Here is a 6,000-nt window from a genome sequence, read left to right on the forward strand (position 1 = left end):
TGCTTCCGCTCACGGGCGTGCAAGGCAGCAACTCAGTGACACCAGTAATTGAATAACGAGGTGGCAGTACAGTGAAAATAGTATGTCAAATGAGGTATGGCACGATAACGAGCCACACACGCTCAACTTGGCAAGCTGATACCAAACTACTCTTTCTCTACTGAAAAGACGTGGTGCTAAGAGATTTTGCTCGTATGTGTCAAAGCTCTATAGTAGCATTCTACTGGAAACTACTGTTAACCTTACAGGAGGTTGGCAAGACGAAGCGCGCTGGGTAACTTTGCAAGGCTGTAGTTTTGCTGCACGAAAACGCCTCAGCAAACAACACAGTCACTCTTGCTGCTTGTTAGGGCTATCACATTTTGTAAAACCTTGCGTATTCTCCTGGCATGTTGCAAGTTCTTCCCTCTTCCTGGCATGAAGAAACCACAGTGCGGCAATATTTCTAGAAAGGTGACGACTTGATTTTCGAGGTCAAGCACCTCTTGAACAGCCTATGTGCAGACTTCTACACCATTACAGAGTAAGTCATCCATCAGTGGGAGAAATGTGTGATATTGACGAATGATTAAATAATGAAAGAACAATATCATGGCCAAGTTTCAGGGTCGCATAATGTTTGATTTTTTAAGGCAGTAATTAAAACATAATGACTAACTTCGTACAGTAGGAATTATACTGTAAGTAATCTTCTATAAATCTTAACACTGTAAAGTCGAAAACTGAAGCCAAATGGTCTATTGCCTCTCACAGAGGCGCGCTACCGGATACGACGCCAGAACTGATCCGTCTAGCGCTATGAAACGTGATGTCTTCCAGCCGTATCCGTCACGACCGCTTCAGCGTAGTTACGGCTGTGTCCCAAGAGGACGCTGAATCAAAATATTATCTTTCATGGCGATAGACTGAGCGCCGCTGACGCCACAGCCAGTAGTACGGCTATATAAACGAGGTGGCCATTAAGCTCACGGCAGTTACTACCTGACAATGCCTGTGGAGCACTGGCCTGAAAGGTCCTGGAAATTAAACCAAATCATAATGTAGGAAGATGGATGAAATGGTATTAGCTCATATCACTGCAGGAGCATGCAGACGTAAAACTGGCCTGTGTTTGTGTTTATACCGTTTCCCTTCGGTGTTGGTACAGAAGAGAAGTAATATCTGCGTATTTGTTTGGACGGGTTTGTAGAATCACACAAAATTTGATCACACTCTGGTTCACATGTTTGTATTGCGAGAAAGCACACTAGTCTGAACTCCATTGGAACAGTCTGACTGCAGCTGCTAAAGAAGGAAAGTAATCTGTGCTGATACGCTGCACATCATCGCTGACATAAATAGGACTAGTAGCAATAAGACAAAAGCCACAGCCGCGTTTTACGTTTCCGCAAATCGTTTTATTTTTCCTCAGATTATTTGCATTTGCAATTTACATACTTCTACCGGAAATCTAAAGAGTTCCAGAAAAGTTTTTTAGTTGCTGATTTTAGAATTTCAAATGGCTCTGAGCACTATGGGACTTAACATCTATGGTCATCAGTCCCCTAGAACTTAGAACTACCTAAACCTAACTAACCTAAGGGCAACATACAACACCCAGCCATCACGAGGCAGAGAAAATCCCTGACCCCGCCGGGAATCGAACCCGGGAGCCCGGGCGCAGGAAGCGAGAACGCTACCGCACGAGCACGACATGCGGCTTTTAGCATTTCAGAATCATGGAATTGTACTTAATAAACAGCTTGTTGAAGTGATGTGAACCGTAGTCTATCTTTCTTTGTTTAGTATGGAGCAGGAATCACTTTGATTTTTCTTGTTCACTTTCAATAAAAATATACTACTTCAATATAGAAATACACTTTTATCAAACTCTTAACCTACTACTTCAGCTGAAAAGTAACATAGATTAACAGCTTTGTTATAAAAGAAAACGCAGCTTTTTAAAAGAAAATGAAATTCGTTTTGCATCAACGTAATATTTGAGCCTTCAGTCGACTCCCGAAATTGCTGTTAATTACCAGCAAAGTAGAAAACCCTTGTTCGCATAAATAAGTTATTGAGACAAGACTAATATAGAGTAAGGCAATTTCTCCAATTTTAGTGTATGAAATTGCTTTTCACACCAAAACTGCTAAAGAGAATCCGTCTGAAATGGGCTCTTACTGTTTCTACCTTTCGGAATTACACCGGACCTTCCTGGATATCTTTTGCAAACTTCTCCAGCGCTAGTGCTAAAAGGATTGGGAATTAGTTTTAGTCAACATTAGCATCTATTTTGTTATATTCCAGAAAATAGTGATTGAAATTACCACCCAACATGTGTCTCTGGCTTGTAGGTTTCCTTACAAGCTCACCGTAATCTTATTATGCTTTTTATCATCAACAACTGCTTTTAATATCACGAAGCAGAATAACTGTTTTCACCAATTTTAGCTATACATAACTAAAATTTGCATACAAAGGGAAATAACTTAGATACAAAGTTAAACATATTTGCAACGTCTTCTAAATGTCTGTTTCAATCATTATTTAAGTGTTTCAAAACATTCGCAAGACAGGAGTAAGCCAAATTCACCGAGACACCAGATAGGAAAACTACCGTGATTAAGTCTTCGGTTTTTTTCTCATCTAGAAACAATTAATCATTTTCTTTGAACTGGTGTAATCTTCCCAGCATATTACCTTTCGAGAGCGAACGAACTTGTATGTGAACTCGAAGAATCTCATGGTGCCATGGTCCTTTTGAAAAAATTTACCATATTTATGCAAAGTTGTATTATTAAGACATTCAGGAAGAGTCTTGGGTGCAAATGTTGGCGATGTTGGTACAATGCATTGTTAATACAGATGAATTCTTCTGTTTAATTGAAGTCGCTTGACCGGAGCGTGATCGTAACACAGCTGGAGCCCCATCCGTGCAGAAACAGGTTATCTCTTTCCATGTAATATTATGTTGCTGAAGGAATTTATTATTATTTTCTTGTCGTCCATATCTTTCTGATTTCGTTTCCAGTTCCCGCGAAATAAATAATTTAGTTCTTTGATCATGTTGTCGTCGTCTAGAAAGCGGAAAAACATGTGTAATTGACGATAATTAGAAATAACAATCGACTCATCAAAGTGCAAAGCAAACCATGGCAATTTTTTAACGTTTGAAACAACTTGCTCCTCGATATCATTGACATTAGCTTACCTCGTGCTTTACCCGTGTTGTTCGATACAGGTTTCTCTTGTAGCTGTTTAAATCAATCCAAAAACGTCTTCGACAGATTTGATCAAATTAGTTTCCCCGAGTGTTTCACCTATTATGTAAGGCTTTCTCGATTGCGGTGTCAATTTCAATGTCTCAAAGGACGAGATTAATATTTCCTTTGCGGAAGTAAATCTTGTGCCATTAAGCGCGGGTTGCTTTTTTTTCACATTCTCTAATTTAACTTCATAGAATTCTGGTGGTCGGTCAGAGAAATTAAAGCGGACAACTTCTAAGAGTTGTTTTAATTTCATTCACTTCAAGAAATCGTTCACAAATACGCCTGTTGATATAAGGCAATGTGGTTTTGTTTCTCCACCCGAATTCAATGTAACTGCTATTGTATTTTTTCTAAGCCACCATATTCTGCAAACAGAATAGAAATGAAGTCGAATATAACAATTATATATATATATATATATATATATATATATATATATATATATATATATATATATATTGTACAATAAGTAAATAATATAATAATTGATAAAAAATTTGCTTTTACTACCTTTACTTTTAACTGCATATCAGTACGTATGTCCTAATTAGGTAGTCAACAAAATTTACCCACTGTTCCCAACATTTTGTATTACTTACATACAGTGGCATATTCAGATCCATATTCCGTTTTGTAATACATAGTTTTGGTTAAAATATTTTAATATACAAGAATGCATACAGTTTCTTTTAATATAGTCATAAATTGATAAAAAGGATGAGGATTAACAGTCAGTTAAGCTACTCCCCCCCCCTCCCCGACGTCGACCACTTACTCCAAACCGCCACCATCCCCCTCCCCCACACTCCCCAACCTCAACGGCCATACGAGCACCCAGGTTCGCAACTATCACCTGCGCGTGTTGGCACACCATCAGCAGAGAAAAGAGTTAATAATTTGAAATCAACAAAAGTTTGAATTTTTGAATCTTCTGCGGTCCATATTTTAGCTCTTTCGGGGAAGTGGTTGTCCGCCGTCCGCTGATTGGGAATCACTGTTAAAGGAATAGACGAAAGTTAGTCGGGAGAATACGGACAATTAAACATTACTTAGATGTGTTTCTGCGTCATATAACCAACTATTGGCGTGTTTTGTACCAGCTGTAATTTTCACAACGATTTTCCTTAGTTTTTCTAATTTTATTGACAATGTGTGGTGCATAGTTTGTTGTTGTGATTCAGCATTAGCTGCTTCTCCGTCAATGCTCACGACACATCCGGTACAACACGCTACCATTTTTTTGGGAAGTTTCTGTGAAGTTTTGTTACTTTTCGTTCGTCTTGGAGGACTAACAGTGTTCTGCAGCTTAGTTTCCTATTCATTGTGCCAAATGTAATGAGAACAAACGTTTTTTACAGGTTAAATATTCCAGCAGAACCGATGGTTCCACAGAACCCTATAGGTTTAAGATGATTTATACTTCACGGAAAATCTGTGACTCGTATTCAGATGTGATAGCGCTGAATCGTTTTTAAACGTTATATATTGTTTTGTCAACGGAAACGCTACCACGTTGAAAGCCAGAAAAGCAGATGTAACCAGTGTTTTGTGAAGGACACTGATCACCAAAGTTCAATCTAACGATTCAGTTGAGTTAGGCTTATACGAAAGTGCAAAAAAACTCATCTATCGCAATTCTTCATGTAAAATTCCAATTGCTCAAAAGCAGCTTTTTAAACGCTCACTGTAAATACCCTACTCAGTCAGTTTGTGAGTTGCCACCACTGTAACTATATCAAACGACAAATACACTCCTGGAAATTGAAATAAGAACACCTTGAATTCATTGTCCTAGGAAAGGGAAACTTTATTGACACATTCCTGGGGTCAGACACATCACATGATCACACTGACAGAACCACAGGCACATACACACAGGCAACAGAGCATGCACAATGTCGGCACTAGTACAGTGTATATCCACCTTTCGCAGCAATGCAGGCTGCTATTCTCCCATGGAGACGATCGTAGAGATGCTGGATGTAGTCCTGTGGAACGGCTTGCCATGCCATTTCCACCTGGCGCCTCAGTTGGACCAGCGTTCGTGCTGGACGTGCAGACCGCGTGAGACGACGCTTCATCCAGTCCTAAACATGCTCAATGGGGGACAGCTCCAGAGATCTTGCTGGCCAGGGTAGTTGACTTACACCTTATAGAGCACGTTGGGTGGCACTGGATACATGCGGACGTGCACTGTCCTGTTGGAACAGCAAGTTAACTTGCCGGTCTAGGAATGGTAGAACGATGAGCTCGATGACGGTTTGGATGTACCGTGCACTATTCAGTGTCCCCTCGACGATCACCAGAGGTGTACGGCCAGTGTAGGAGATGGCTCCCCACACCATGATGCCGGGTGTTGGGCCTGTGTGCCTCGGTCGTATGCAGTCCTGATTGTGGCGCTCACCTGCACGGCGCCAAACACGCATACGACCATCATTGGCACCAAGGCAGAAGCGACTCTCATCGCTGAAGACGACACGTCTCCATTCGTCCCTCCATTCACGCCTGTCGCGACACCTCTGGAGGCGGGCTGCACGATGTTGGGGCGTGAGCGGAAGACGGCCAGCGGTGTGCGGGACCGTAGCCCAGCTTCATGGAGACGGTTGCGAATGGTCCTCGCCGATACCCCAGGAGCAACAGTGTCCGTAATTTGCTGGGAAGTGGCGGTGCGGTCCCCTACGGCACTGCGTAGGTTCCTACGGTCTTGGCGTGCATCTGTGCGTCGCTGCGGTCCGGTCCCAGGTCGACG

This window comes from Schistocerca gregaria, chromosome 1 (assembly GCF_023897955.1).
Source record: "Schistocerca gregaria isolate iqSchGreg1 chromosome 1, iqSchGreg1.2, whole genome shotgun sequence".
In the NCBI taxonomy this organism is placed as follows: domain Eukaryota; kingdom Metazoa; phylum Arthropoda; class Insecta; order Orthoptera; family Acrididae; genus Schistocerca; species Schistocerca gregaria.